The sequence below is a fragment of the Thalassophryne amazonica genome, chromosome 11, assembly GCF_902500255.1.
Source record: "Thalassophryne amazonica chromosome 11, fThaAma1.1, whole genome shotgun sequence".
NCBI lineage: Eukaryota > Metazoa > Chordata > Actinopteri > Batrachoidiformes > Batrachoididae > Thalassophryne > Thalassophryne amazonica.
This window is the reverse complement of record NC_047113.1, coordinates 37,927,576-37,943,510: the sequence shown is the minus strand read 5'-3', so window position 1 is coordinate 37,943,510 and position 15,935 is coordinate 37,927,576.

Below are 15,935 nucleotides of genomic sequence, written 5' to 3'. Positions count from 1 at the left end.
GTTCTCTCCCTCAGCCCCAACCAGTCCCAGCAGAAGACTGCCCCTCCCTGAGCCTGGTTCTGCTGGAGGTTTCTTCCTGTTAAAAGGGAGTTTTTCCTTCCCACTGTCACCAAGTGCTTGCTCACAGGGGGTCGTTTTGACCGTTGGGGTTTTTCCATAATTATTGTATGGCCTTGCCTTACAATATAAAGCGCCTTGGGGCAACCGTTTGTTGTGATTTGGCGCTATATAAATAAAATTGATTGATTGATTGATAAATTCCATTTGAGCATTTGAAAACAGCACAATGCGCACCTGTCATTATTGTATGCGTCGCTTAAGGCTTAAAGCCTTTGAAACAATCCCTGTAAGCCTTAACTTTTACAGTCCGCTAATGCGACTGTATATGAAATTCAATGGGAGCGGTGTGAGTTTGGTAGTTGGTATTTTTGCCCCCGTTTGACCCACTTCGCTTATTAACTGAATCTGAGTGACTACTGAAAGATCTGAGCTGTCTGGTAGAACTTATGCCGCACTGCATTTCTTTAATTGTTTTTCTTTGATAAATTAGAATAAGTCTGAAGTAGCATTTCATACCTTCAAATATGTATTTCATGAAAAACCAGAGACCTTCTTCAGGCTTTTGCTACTGCACTGCAGCCATTGTTCACCACTGGAGGCAGCAACACATACAGTAGCAGAAAATGTAGCATAGAAGAAGCCCAGATGACAAAGCCAGCTGTTGTTAGCATAGCATAAATAGCATAGCATAACTTTTGCTGTTCTGTTCTGAACTGGAATGCCAAACTAATTGTGAACAGAACATAAAGTTCAAACGGAAAGACTAAGCTGTTATAACACCTACCACTATCGGACATGTTGATTTTGTTTTTACATTGCAACATTAATATTCCTGTGACTAGTCGAGAACCTCACTCTGACTTTTGAACTTTTATGGGAATTTGAAGATACAAAAGTAGCAGCTAAACATATACTCAACAAAAATATAAACGCAACACTTTTGGTTTTGCTCCCATTTTGTATGAGATGAACTCAAAGATCTAAAACCTTTTCCACATACACAATATCACCATTTCCCTCAAATATTGTTCACAAACCAGTCGAAATCTGTGATAGTGAGCACTTCTCCTTTGCTGAGATAATCCATCCCACCTCACAGGTGTGCCATATCAAGATGCTGATTAGACACCATGATTAGTGCACAGGTGTGCCTTAGACTGCCCACAATAAAAGGCCACTCTGAAAGGTGCAGTTTTGTTTTATTGGGGGGGGGATACCAGTCAGTATCTGGTGTGACCACCATTTGCCTCATGCAGTGCAACACATCTCCTTCGCATCATCCGTGAAGAGAACACCTCTCCAACGTGCCAAACGGCAGCGAATGTGAGCATCTGCCCATTCAAGTCGGTTACGACGACGAACTGGAGTCAGGTCGAGAACCCGATGAGGACGACGAGCATGCAGATGAGCTTCCCTGAGACGGTTTCTGACAGTTTGTGCAGAAATTCTTTGGTTATGCAAACCAATTGTTCCAGCAGCTGTCCGAGTGGCTGGTCTCAGACGATCTTGGAGGTGAACATGCTGGATGTGGAGGTCCTGGGCTGGTGTGGTTACACGTGGTCTGCGGTTGTGAGGCTGGTTGGATGTACTGCCAAATTCTCTGAAACGCCTTTGGAGACGGCTTATGGTAGAGAAATGAACATTCAATACACGAGCAACAGCTCTGGTTGACATTCCTGCTGTCAGCATGCCAATTGCATGCTCCCTCAAATCTTGCGACATCTGTGGCATTGTGCTGTGTGATAAAACTGCACCTTTCAGAGTGGCCTTTTATTGTGAGCAGTCTAAGGCACACCTGTGCACTAATCATGGAGTCTAATCAGCATCTTGATATGGCACACCTGTGAGGTGGGATGGATTATCTCAGCAAAGGAGAAGTGCTCACTATCACAGATTCAGACTGGTTTGTGAACAATATTTGAGAGAAATGGTGATATTGTATATGTGGAAAAAGTTTTAGATCTTTGAGTTCATCTCATACAAAATGGGAGCAAAACCAAAAGTGTTGCATTTATATTTTTGTTGAGTGTACTTAACCGATTGATAACATTGAAAGAGTGCATTTATATTTATTTTGGGCTTCATGTATTGATTCAATCGTATGTATTTTACATTTTAAATTGATTTTGATTCATATTAGTTGATTGTTACACATCTAATACACAAACACTTGAAGGAAATGCACCCAGCAGGAACTGGCCTGCAGTAGGTGGGGGGGTCTCGTAAGGGGAACCCCCAGCGCTACCCCCCATTACCCCACCATTTATTTTTCAATTCCATGTCCAACAGGAAACTGACAGCAGGAAACTCACTGAGGTGCCCTTGAGTACAGTTCTTTATCCCAAAGTAGCTCCTGGTGTGCAGTTAACTTTATCAAAAACAGCACTTGCAATACATCCGTCTTTGCTGAGTCAACTGTGCATAATAATTTCATGCATATGCATACTGTCAATGACCATGAGGATAATCGAGATGAGGATGGGCAAGATAATAACAGCCTTTGGGTGCCATTAATTTGTGTTAATTCCAGGAGTTTTCTGGAAAAAAATTGTGGTCAAGAGCTATACCAAGGAAAACAACTGCACAGTTGTGATTATCATACGTAAATACGCAAGGTCAGAAGCATGACGTAATTTCTGTACAAGATTATTGTCTCTGCTTAGGAGACTGCTATCCAGTTTGAAGCTAGCACAGGCTAGCAGACATGAACTGGGGAGGTGATGGTCTAGTGGTTAAAAGTAGATAAATCTAATTCGAGCAGATGCACCTCTCTGACTGTCATTTTCACTTCACAGAGAGACGCCGGGACAAGCTTTGTCCAGCAGACGCACAGAGACAGTTAATCCTGGCACCTCCTGATCTACGTCAAAACGCTAATAAACCAATTTTCAGTCTCTGAGCTTTTCTCTGAGTGGAGGTGATGGTCTCGTGGTTAAAGCGTTGGGCTTGAGACCAGAGGATTCTCAGTTCAAATCCAAAAATCACTAAGATCCTTAATCCCCTAGTTGCTCAAGGTGTGTAGTGAGTACCTTGTATGGCAGCACCCTGACATCGGGCTGAATGTGAGGCATTATTGTAAAGCGCCTTGAGCATCTGATGCAGATGGAAAAGTGCTATATAAATGCAGTCCATTTACTGATCTTAACATTAAGTGCAAGTCTTAAAAATGTAAACAATGTGTGAGATTTGGTTGTTTGTCTTCAAAGTTTCTGTGACTTTCCATCTCGCTCCTCCATCTGGTTGATTAATGACAACAGATAGTCGCGGATGCTGATGAGGTGAGGAGCGATCCGTCTAACTGAAGGGTGTCCCCAGCTTGATATTTGGGGAAACTCTGTGTCAATCAGCGGCCTAATGGGCTGCATTAACAATCCTGTACACAGCTGCCAGGATGGCTACGGGACACCGACATCACCCCTCCGGCTGCTCCAGCTTTGCCTGCACCCCTCTGTGGATGCTGACGGCAAATCAATGAGTTTCCCCATAATGCTGACTGGGTCTATAAGCGAGTAGCCTCATTGAAATACTGCGGGCTGGATAGTCTGAGGCGGCCAGAGACAAGTAGAGAGACTATGTTTAAACAAGGAAATACATTTCAACTATCTTTAAGAACATCAGCAGGGCACTCAGTAAAGTGCATAACTCTGCCAAGAGTGAATACTCCTGTGTCTGATGACTTCCTAAAATAAAAGGTCAAAACCAAAAACTAATTAATTTGACAATATACCCACCTCTCACCCAATGCCCAACCTCCGGTGCTGAAAAAATGAAGCCAACATGAAAGTGGAAAAATCTTGTCTTTCCTTAAATGGCTGGTTGAGGCTCCTCTAAAAGCGAATCACTGCCCATTGACCCCCATATTAAATTCCCTAAAATTCACAGAGAAATAAACATGTTTACAGCTTGGTACAAAAAATGTTGTTGTTTTTTTTAATCTTTTTAGCTAGCTTCTTTCGTCATGACAACTGCTTAGGGGGGGGGGGTGGATTTTTAAATAATTCATCAATTTAAATTATTTTAAACCAGAATGTTATGAATAATTATGGACATGGACACTCTGAGTGAAAGTTGTGTCCCTGTGAGACTAGACAGGGCCCCGCTAGCAGTGACTGCTAGCTGCTGTGGACTTGACCGTGTTTGTCCTGTATGAGCAAATTATTCCAAATATCTGAGATAATATGGCTTATTAGGTGACTAATTATACAAATGGACCATCAAAGAAGTCATTGCTCCAGTATTTCTGCATGGTGAAATTTTAGTATGATTTAATTGGTATCTTTATATAATGGCTACCAAGGCCATATGCTGTTATGAAAACCACCATCCATTCCAAAAAATATGCACAAATCAAACAGCGGAACCACCATTATGGATATTATGGACAATGTCAGTCACCCTCTGCACACCGTCATCAATCACCAGAAGAGCCTCTTCAGCCACAGACTGCTCCTTCCCAAGTGCAGGACCAACACTGAAAAACTCCTTTGTCCCTCAGGCAATCACATAGTACTACTCCTCTCTCCAGTGGGAGGAGAAGTAACAGGAAGACATAGAACAGGAATGAGAGGAACAGTAGTAGCCAGTAGCAAGCAGTATTTCTGGTATTTATATTTGTGTTTACATTTTGCAAATTGCTTTTTACTTTTACTTCTGATACTCTGTGTGCTTCTTACCCTGTGTGCTGCTAGCCATTGCTGCTGGAACCTCAGTTTCCCTGAGGGAGGATTCCCAAGGGATTAACAAGATTCTGTCTAATCTAATCTAATATATTAGCTTGTTATACTTACAGTAGTGTTCAGAATAATAGTAGTGCTATGTGACTAAAAAGATTAATCCAGGTTTTGAGTACATTTCTTATTGTTACATGGGAAACAAGGTACCAGTAGATTCAGTAGAGTTTCACAAATCCAACAAGACCAAGCATTCATGATATGCACACTCTTAAGGCTATGAAATTGGGCTGTTAGTAAAAAAAAGTAGAAAAGGGGGTGTAAGAAATATACTCAAAACCTGGATTAATGTTTTTAGTCACATAGCACTACTATTATTCTGAACACTACTGTAACTTATTTGGTACCGTGAGATGGAAATATGTTTGGGCTTCATTCTTCCCACCCATTTCACACCGGTCTACTCCACACTCCAAATCTTTACCCATTCATGAGTCAGGCATTGCATTGATTCACTGATCAAAATTAGTTTTGGTTTCCTCTCCACCTCAAATGATTGTGGCTACATCCTGGAAAACAGTGTTTTTTATTGTATTTTTGATGACCTTGACCTTTGGTCTGCTCCAAAAGTTAATCATCTCAAGACACTCACACAAGGAATAGTCCTACCAGGTTTTCCGAGAATCAGCTCTCTTATTTCTGAGTTATTTTGCACACAGACAGATGGACAGACAGACCAGAGATCATGTTGGGAATAGAGTCTGTTCTGGGCTTGACTCACTTCTTCACCTGCTTTTCAAAAAAGTCAGTTGGTGACTTTTTGAGTAATCCACTTAACAAGCCAACAAACACACAACAGATAATAGAACCTCCTTGACAGATGTAATAACTCAGGTACAGGTTCCTGGGCCGTACTGTATTCTCTCCCCGGGCGTTCACACTCAGCCCCAGGTAATCTCCCTTTATGCCCTCATTAGAGTGATTCTAAATTCTGTCATATATTATGGATGATCTAGAGCAGAGGCTCCTCACAAAATCCAAATAAGCCTGAAGTCAGGGCGCAGCTGGTGAATATTGTTTGTGTAGAAAATTAATAAATCTAATAGTCTTTGAAGGATGCATCAGTGCATAATTGTGAAAAATACTGCTGCCAATGCACGATTTTTAAACTTAAGTCGATCCTCATATGAAAATATGCATAGGTCTCTGACTTTAAGAAGGATTACCAAGAATAATCCTCAATCTGACCATGACTTGTAGTATTTAGGGGGAAACCACTGACAAAGACACTGACATGATGAGTCACTTAGCGACGCAGCTGTATCTATGTGGAAACATGACCATAGTAACACACATGCCGGTCTGCATCCAGCACGCCGCCATGCATCAGCTCCTAAGGTCGATAAATTTGTGGCAAAGAATAAGAAAGAAAGAGTGGAGAAAGCAGATGAGAGAACTTATCATCTGATGACAATGTAATAAGATCAGGTTAGGGAAAACTCTCAGAAAAGTAATAAAGTAATAAAGATGATAAACAGTTCAGCTGCTGTGGGGGCCTCCCTTCACTCTGGAAGCCAGACACGTTAAGAGGAGGGCGATACAGAAGTTATCTGTTCGTGTGGTGTGTGTGTTCAGGTTGGACAGTTCACTGTGCTCGGACATTCCCGTTCACTGCCCACATCAAACCACCGTAGGAGTCCATTCCTGATGAAACGCCAACGCCCTGCCAGTCGCTGCGACAGCAAAGCTCTCCTATTACCTACGCAGCTGCCACTCCTCACACATGTGCATGGACATGCACATTCACCTGCACAAACACACCCTGCACAAGAGCTGGTTAATATCTAATCACGCCCTGATCTGCCACAGAGATGAGGAAGTAGATAAGAGAAGTGACTAGTGCCGGGGCGTGTATGCAAAGAGGTGAGACGGCGAAGAGGCCGCGAGAGATAGAGAGGGAGAGAGAGAGGGGGGCCAAAATAGAAAGGAGAGAAAATCCTCACACCCACACAATGTACGTGGGAGCAAATAGCAAGCATTGTGTTGGCTTCAGTGAGCAGCCGTCCGGTCCCGTCCACCCACTGGTGGTGCAATCCCTCTACATTAGCATATAGGTGAGCTCACACTGGGTGTCCCATATGGTAGGGCCCGGCACAGCGAGCTGCACCTTATGTAATGAGGCAGAGGAGGAAGGAGAAGGGTGGGGGCAGTGCACCTGTAATGTAATGTGCACCATTTTCTAATATGTGCCCAGTATGTCCAATATACAAACCCCAATTCCAATGAAGTTGGGATGTTGTAAATGTAAATAAAAACAGAATACATCCTCCATTTTCTTCCGCTTTATCAGGAGTCATGTTGCGGGGGCAGCAGCTCAAGTAAAGCCGCCCAGACCTCCTGATCCACATACACCTCCCCCGGCTCCTCCAGGGGAACCCAGAGGCTTCCCAAGCCAGTCGAGAGACGTAGTCCCTCCAGCGTGTCCTGGGTCTTCTCCTCCTGATGGGACGTGCCTGGAACACCTCTCCAGCGAAGCATCCAGGGGGCATCCGGAGAAGATGGCCGAGCCACCTCAGCTGGCTCCTTTTGACGTGGAGGAGCAGCAGCTCGACTCCGAGCTCCTCCTGAGTGATCATTGTATTCTGTTTTTATTTACATTTCATATAACGTCCCAACTTCATTGGAATTGGGGTTGTAGGTCCCATTTTGTAATAACTGCACGTGCCCAAAATGTAAAAACAAGGCCCATTTTTAAATAGAGTCAGATGTGCTCATACCCCAGAGGTGCACGGATTGTCAATTTATCCAAACACTGCGGATAATCCACCAGTCTGGCAGGCCAATTGTTTCAAAAATACCATTCTGATTAATTCCGACAATGTTTGTGTGTTTGTTGTAAAGCTGGCACATGAGCGTGTTAAAGTGCTGGGATTCTGTGCGAACAGCCATGATGTCCCACACAGGCTCCTCTGATGGGATGCTAGTGTTGGATGGCCACCTGGGTGAAGGGCTACAGAGGGAGCACGCGTCATCCCGCACCTCTGCAGAGGGTATACAGCCACCCACAATGAATCAGAGTGTTATTTTTTATCACTTGGCCCACCCAACAAGTGGATTACCCACAATGCCTGGATATATCCACATGACGGAGGCCAGCAGCAGTTGCTGCGCTATAGTAGTCAATGGGCCTCACTCCCCTGACACCAAAGGTACCCTGGCCACTCAGGTCAGAGCCCAGGTTTTAGATGACTGGACAGAGTGTCTGCCTCCAATGCGGGAGATTGTGAGTTTGCGTCCCCTATGGAATGAGTGGGAGGAGTCAGCAACACAGAGCAGCTGCCACATTAGATTAGATAGAACTTTATAATCCCTTGGGATGACTCCCACCAGGAAATTCAGGATATTGAGGCTCCAGCAGCATTGTACAGCAGCACACAGACCATCAAAAGTGAAAGTAAAAACATTTTGCAGATATAAATATAAATACACAAATACAAATACCATAACTACTGCTGTTTCTCTCCTTCCCGTCCTTTGTCTTCCCGTTACTTCCCGTCCTTTGTCTTCCTGTTACTCCTTCCTGTTACTTTATTACTACATTTTGGGCACATATTCCAATATCGTCCATTATGAGAAAGTAGGTTGTTACATTGTTACAAAATGGGTCATTACGTGTACGTAGCACTTCAAATATTTGCCAAAGCTGATAATGAAATGTGAAAAGAGCAGCGGTGTGATGGGCGTGAGTGTACTGATCGCCCGCAGACACATCGTGATGGGACGGGGAAAACAGACCGTGATAGGAGGGTGTTTGATAAATGTCATTTTTTGACCAGCTTTGAAAGTGACAGCAGCAGGAGCAATGCGGCGCCTGACCTTTAACACACACACATGTGAGATGTGCTTGCATGGGGAAAAAGAAACTGGCATGAGAAGGCTAGAAATCTGCCAGAAACATGAAGGACTCACAGAAGATCTCAAGACTGACTTCCACCAGAGATGGTATCAATCAAGATTCATCTGTCATGTGCCATGGACTCCACCCACCATCAACTATGTTAATGAGGTGTGAAATTTCACATTTACTGCAATATAGTGATCAGTGGTGAGCACAGCTAACCTGAGGATTGCTTCAGTAATGCTAATCTACAAACTGTAAAGTTAACTGATGACTCTAAACCAATTAACATCTAAAACCTTTAGCTGAAGATAGCAAGAAATGCAGTGTAGCACAAATTCTATCAGGAGACTCACGATTCAAACTCTCTCACAATCATGAAAAATTTAATAATCTTAACAGGTGTTACCGTTAATCATCACTACAAATCAGTAGGACACAGGCACGTCCTGTAAAGCTTCACTGCCTCACTCCCCCCTCATTGTTTTTCAGTTCTCCGTCTGACACTCCTTCCACTTCCCCACTGCCTCACCACCACCAGTTGGTCCCTGTCTATTGCAGGAAATGGTCCTGTTGTCTTACATACACTTTGTACATGTTCAATGAAGCCCCTCTATTAAGCAGTCAATCAAAAGCAATATTATAATATTTAACAATATTTAACAACGTCTGCAGGAGGCTTTGCCCGTGCGTGTGCATGAGCTTTTGACAAAAGAGGAAGTTATGCAATTCAAGGAATATTTGCAGATCACCCTATGTGCATTTGCTGGTATTAATGAGACAAATTTAACTCCATAGGAAGTTAGCGTTGACATAGATGAAGTTAGCATACATGCTAACACTGCAAAATGTGTTATCAGGTTTCCATGCTAACATCCGTGAAATAAGTTCAGAGGTGTTATTAGGGTCCAAAAATCTTTTTGGTTTTAGTAGTGGTTTTTTTTTTTCTCTCTCGCTAGCTTTTAAATAATACAAGCGAAGCGAAGCGCAGTGGCACAAAGCTCGCTCATGGTACAGGGAGTCCCAAACAGGAAGTGCCAAATTTTGAGTCCATAGTGAAACAGGAAATGTCAAATATTGAACACTTCCTGGATTGACAGACGAGATCTCATGGAATCTCACGGGAACTCAGTGGCAAATTTACACTGAAACAGGAAGTGCCAAATTTTGAGTCCACAGTGAAACAGGAAATGTCAAATATTGAACACTTCCTAGCATGCATGGCGCAAGAGCAGAGGCCAGGGTTGCACTGGACTCCCCTGAAATCTGATTGACCACAGAGGATTGACATGTTACGACACATGCAAAAAAGTTGCATTTTGAAATCAGTGACACATATTGGCTGTTAGGTCCCTCCTGTCCAGTAGTTAGTGATGTGTAAAACAAGAAGTTCTAATTCACCTTATTAGAAGAAGAAAAATCTCTGACCCAGATTTGAACCTGAATACTTCGTCTGAACCGTGGACTCCTAATGACACCAGAGTTATATCAGTGAGTAAACTACCATATTTTATGGCACAAATGAGATCCAGGTTGTTAAAAGCAGCATTTCTCTTTTATTTTGGGTTGCCTGATATATACATTTCTTCGGTGATTTTAATGAATGAAACGAGGCAATAGCTGATTCATGCTCTGTTTGCTTATATGAGATATAACGTAAAGATGCTCAGGCTGAAAGAAATACAGGTAATTTACTCCTCCTCTATTCTGTATAAAACCTGTGTAACATCTTAATTTTGCTTTCTGAAGGACTTATTTTTAAATAACCTCTTAATTTTGCTGTCTGGGTGACACACCAGTGACCAGTGAAGCTGGCTTGTCCAAATATGCTTTAGCATACCTCAAGCGACTCTGTTTGTGGTGTGTACGCAGAAAAGGCTTCCTCTGCATTACAGTATCATCCTGCATCTCTTTGTGCAAAGTGCACTGTATAGTTGAACGATGCACAGAGACACTATCTGCAGCAAGAACATGTTGTAGGTTGGGACTCTCTGTTGGGACTGTTTACACAGAGACTGCTACCTGCTGCTTTGGACTTGAATTAACAGTCTTTTTCAAGACTTTTTTACTTTTTTACCTTTTTACTTTTTTTTTTTACTTTTTTACTGTGCTCCAACGCCTAAGGAAGACCTCTAACGGTCGAAACATCGCGACGGAGCACTTTTATCAGCTAACTTTCATCAGCGTTGGCAAGCTAACTAGCTTGCTAACGCTTTCGTTTTTATTTTTTTTATTTTTTTTTATTTTATTTTATTTTTTTTTTCTCTTTTAGCACTGTTGTCGTGCGTTATCTGTGCTGCTCCACAGCGTGTTTAGTTGATTTTTATTTTACTTTAGCACCGTTGTCGTGCGTTCGCTGTTGTCGTGCGTTGCCTGTGCTGCTTCATGGCCTGTTTGGTGCCTTGATTGGGGCACTCCTTCTGCTGAATCACCTTTAAATTATTTACACATTATTCACTTTGTGTGTTTTTAGGAATCCGCTAGGTTGCGTAGCTACTAGCTCTTAGCCGATTTAGCATGGCGGCTTCTCCTGTCTCACCCGCACTTTTCTGCTCTGGGTGTGAAATGTTTAGTTATTCCTCGGCCTCCTTTAGCAGTAACGGTACTTGTAATAAGTGCAGCTTATTCATAGCTTTGGAGGCCAGGCTGGGCGAATTGGAGACTCGGCTCCGCACCGTGGAAAATTCTACAGCTAGCCAGGCCCCTGTAGTCGGTGCGGACCAAGGTAGCTTAGCCACCGCTAGTTCCCCCCTGGCAGATCCCGGGCAGTCGGGAAAGCAGGCTGACTGGGTGACTGTGAGGAGGAAGCGTAGTCCTAAACAGAAGCCCCGTGTACACCATCAACCCGTTCACATCTCTAACCGTTTTTCCCCACTCGACGATACACTCGCCGAGGATCAAACTCTGGTTATTGGCGACTCTGTTTTGAGAAATGTGAAGTTAGCGACACCAGCAACCATTGTCAATTGTCTTCCGGGGGCCAGAGCAGGCGACATCGAAGGACATTTGAAATTGCTGGCTAAGGCTAAGCGTAAATTTGGTAAGATTGTAATTCACGTCGGCAGTAAAGACACTCGGTTACGCCAATCGGAGGTCACTAAAATTAACATTAAATTGGTGTGTAACTTTGCAAAAACAATGTCGGACTCTGTTGTTTTCTCTGGGCCCCTCCCCAATCGGACCGGGAGTGACATGTTTAGCCGCATGTTCTCCTTGAATTGCTGGCTGTCTGAGTGGTGTCCAAAAATGAGGTGGGCTTCATTGATAATTGGCAAAGCTTCTGGGGAAAACCTGGTCTTGTTAGGAGAGACGGCATCCATCCCACTTTAGATGGAGCAGCTCTCATTTCTAGAAATCTGGCCAATTTTCTTGGATCCTCCAAACTGTGACTGTCCAGCGTTGGGACCAGGAGGCAGAGCTGTGGTCTTATACACCTCTCTGCAGCTTCTCTCCCCCTGCCATCCCCTCGTTGCCCCATCCCCGTAGAGACGGTGCCTGCTCCCAGACCACCAATAACCAGCAAAAATCTATTTAAGCATAAAAATTCAAAAAGAAAAAATAATATAGCACCTTCAATTGCACCACAGACTAAAACAGTTAAATGTGGTCTATTAAACATTAGGTCTCTCTCTTCTAAGTCCCTGTTGGTAAATGATATAATAATTGATCAACGTATTGATTTATTCTGCCTAACAGAAACCTGGTTACAGCAGGATGAATATGTTAGTTTAAATGAGTCAACACCCCCGAGTCACACTAACTGTCAGAATGCTCGTAGCATGGGCCGTGGCGGAGGATTAGCAGCAATCTTCCATTCCAGCTTATTAATTAATCAAAAACCTAGACAGAGCTTTAATTCATTTGAAAGCTTGTCTCTTAGTCTTGTCCATCCAAATTGGAAGTCCCAAAAACCAGTTTTATTTGTTATTATCTATCGTCCACCTGGTCGTTACTGTGAGTTTCTCTGTGAATTTTCTGACCTTCTGTCTGACTTAGTGCTTAGCTCAGATAAGATAATTATAGTGGGCGATTTTAATATCCACACAGATGCTGAGAATGACAGCCTCAACACTGCATTTAATCTATTATTAGACTCTATCGGCTTTGCTCAAAAAGTAAATGAGTCCACCCACCACTTTAATCATATCTTAGATCTTGTTCTGACTTATGGTATGGAAATAGAAGACTTAACAGTATTCCCTGAAAACTCCCTTCTGTCTGATCATTTTTTAATAACATTTACATTTACCCTGATGGACTACCCTGTAGTGGGGAATAAGTTTCATTACACTAGAAGTCTTTCAGAAAGCGCTGTAACTAGGTTAAGGATATGATTCCTTCGTTATGTTCTCTAATGTCATATACCAACACAGAGCAGAGTAGCTACCTAAACTCTGTAAGGGAGTTAGAGTATCTCGTCAATAGTTTTACATCCTCTTTGAAGACAACTTTGGATGCTGTAGCTCCTCTGAAAAAGAGAGCTTTAAATCAGAAGTGTCTGACTCCGTGGTATAACTCACAAACTCGTAGCTTAAAGCAGATAACCCGTAAGTTGGAGAGGAAATGGCGTCTCACTAATTTAGAAGATCTTCACTTAGCCTGGAAAAAGAGTTTGTTGCTCTATAAAAAAGCCCTCCGTAAAGCTAGGACATCTTTCTACTCATCACTAATTGAAGAAAATAAGAATAACCTCAGGTTTCTTTTCAGCACTGTAGCTAAGCTGACAAAGAGTCAGAGCTCTATTGAGCTGAGTATTCCATTAACTTTAACTAGTAATGACTTCATGACTTTCTTTGCTAACAAAATTTTGACTATTAGAGAAAAAATTTCTCATAACCATCCCAAAGATGTATCGTTATCTTTGGCTGCTTTCAGTGATGCCGGTATTTGGTTAGACTCTTTCTCTCCGGTTGTTCTGTCTGAGTTATTTTCATTGGTTGCTTCGTCCAAACCATCGGCATGTTTATTGGACCCCATTCCTGCCAGGCTGCTCAAGGAAGTCCTACCATTATTTAATGCTTCAATCTTAAATATGATCAATCTATCTCTGTTAGTTGGTTATGTACCACAGGCCTTTAAGGTGACAGTAATTAAACCATTACTTAAAAAGCCATCACTTGACCCAGCTATCTTAGCTAATTATAGGCCAATTTCCAACCTTCCTTTTCTCTCAAAGATTCTTGAGAGGGTAGTTGTAAAACAGCTAACTGATCACCTGCAGAGGAATGGTCTATTTGAAGAGTTTCAGTCAGGTTTTAGAATTCATCATAGTACAGAAACAGCATTAGTGAAGGTTACAAATGATCTTCTTATGGCTTCGGACAGTGGACTTATCTCTGTGCTTGTTCTGTTGGACCTCAGTGCTGCTTTTGATACTGTTGACCATAACATTTTATTACAGAGATTAGAGCATGTCATAGGTATTAAAGGCACTGTGCTGCGGTGGTTTGAATCATATTTGTCTAATAGATTACAGTTTGTTCATGTAAATGGGGAATCTTCTTCACAGACTAAAGTTAATTATGGAGTTCCACAAGGTTCTGTGCTAGGACCAATTTTATTCACTTTATACATGCTTCCCTTAGGCAGTATTATTAGACGGTATTGCTTAAATTTTCATTGTTACGCAGATGATACCCAGCTTTATCTATCCATGAAGCCAGAGGATACACACCAATTAGCTAAACTGCAGGATTGTCTTACAGACATAAAGACATGGATGACCTCTAATTTCCTGCTTTTAAACTCAGATAAAACTGAAGTTATTGTACTTGGCCCCACAAATCTTAGAAGCATGGTGTCTAACCAGATCGTTACTCTGGATGGCATTTCCCTGATCTCTAGTAATACTGTGAGAAATCTTGGAGTCATTTTTGATCAGGATATGTCATTCAAAGCGCATATTAAACAAATATGTAGGACTGCCTTTTTGCATTTACGCAATATCTCTAAAATCAGAAAGGTCTTGTCTCAGAGTGATGCTGAAAAACTAATTCATGCATTTATTTCCTCTAGGCTGGACTATTGTAATTCATTATTATCAGGTTGTCCTAAAAGTTCCCTAAAAAGCCTTCAGTTGGTTCAGAATGCTGCAGCTAGAGTACTGACGGGGACTAGCAGGAGAGAGCATATCTCACCCGTGTTGGCCTCTCTTCATTGGCGTCCTGTTAATTCTAGAATAGAATTTAAAATTCTTCTTCTTACTTATAAGGTTTTGAATAATCAGGTCCCATCTTATCTTAGGGACCTCATAGTACCATATTACTCCATTAGAGCGCTTCGCTCTCAGACTGCGGGCTTACTTGTAGTTCCTAGGGTTTGTAAGAGTAGAATGGGAGGCAGAGCCTTCAGCTTTCAGGCTCCTCTCCTGTGGAACCAGCTCCCAATTCAGATCAGGGAGACAGATACCCTCTCTACTTTTAAGATTAGGCTTAAAACTTTCCTTTTCGGTAAGGCTTATAGTTAGGGCTGGATCAGGTGACCCTGGACCATCCCTTGGTTATGCTGCTTTAGATGTAGATTGTGGGGGGGTTCCCATGATGCACTGTTTCTTTGTCTTTTTGCTCCGTATGCATCACTCTGCATTTAATCATTAGTGATCGATCTCTGCCCCCCTTCACGGCATGTCTTTTTCCTGGTTTTTTCCCTCAGCCCCAACCAGTCTCAGCAGAAGACTGCCCCTCCCTGAGCCTGGTTCTGCTGGAGGTTTCTTCCTGTTAAAAGGGAGTTTTTCCTTCCCACTGTTGCCAAGTGCTTGCTCATAGGGGGTCGTTTTGACCGTTGGGGTTTTTTATAATTATTGTATGGCCTTGCCTTACAATATGGAGTGCCTTGGGGCAACTGTTTGTTGTGATTTGGCGCTATATAAGAAAAAAGTTGATTGAAGTTGATTGATAGGTCTTGGGAGCAGGTCTATGGGTTGACTATGACTGTTCTCACCATCCTTTGCTTCAGCTTATCTAAGATTTTTCTTGGCCTGCCACTTCGGGCCTTAACTAGTACTGTGCCTGTGGTCTTCCATTTCCTCACTATGTTGCTCACAGTGGAAACTGACAGCTGAAATCTCTGAGATAGCTTTTTGTATCCTTCCCCTAAACCATGATGTTGAACAATCTTTGTTTTCAGGTCATTTGAGAGTTGTATAGAGGCTCCTATGTTGCCACTCATTAGAAGAGATGCAAAGCAGAGAAACATTTGCAAATGGCCACCTTAAATACCCTTTCTCATGACTGGATTCACCTGTGTAAGGAGGTCAAGGGTCATTGAGCTTACAAACCAATTTTGTGTTCCAATAATTAGTGCTAAAT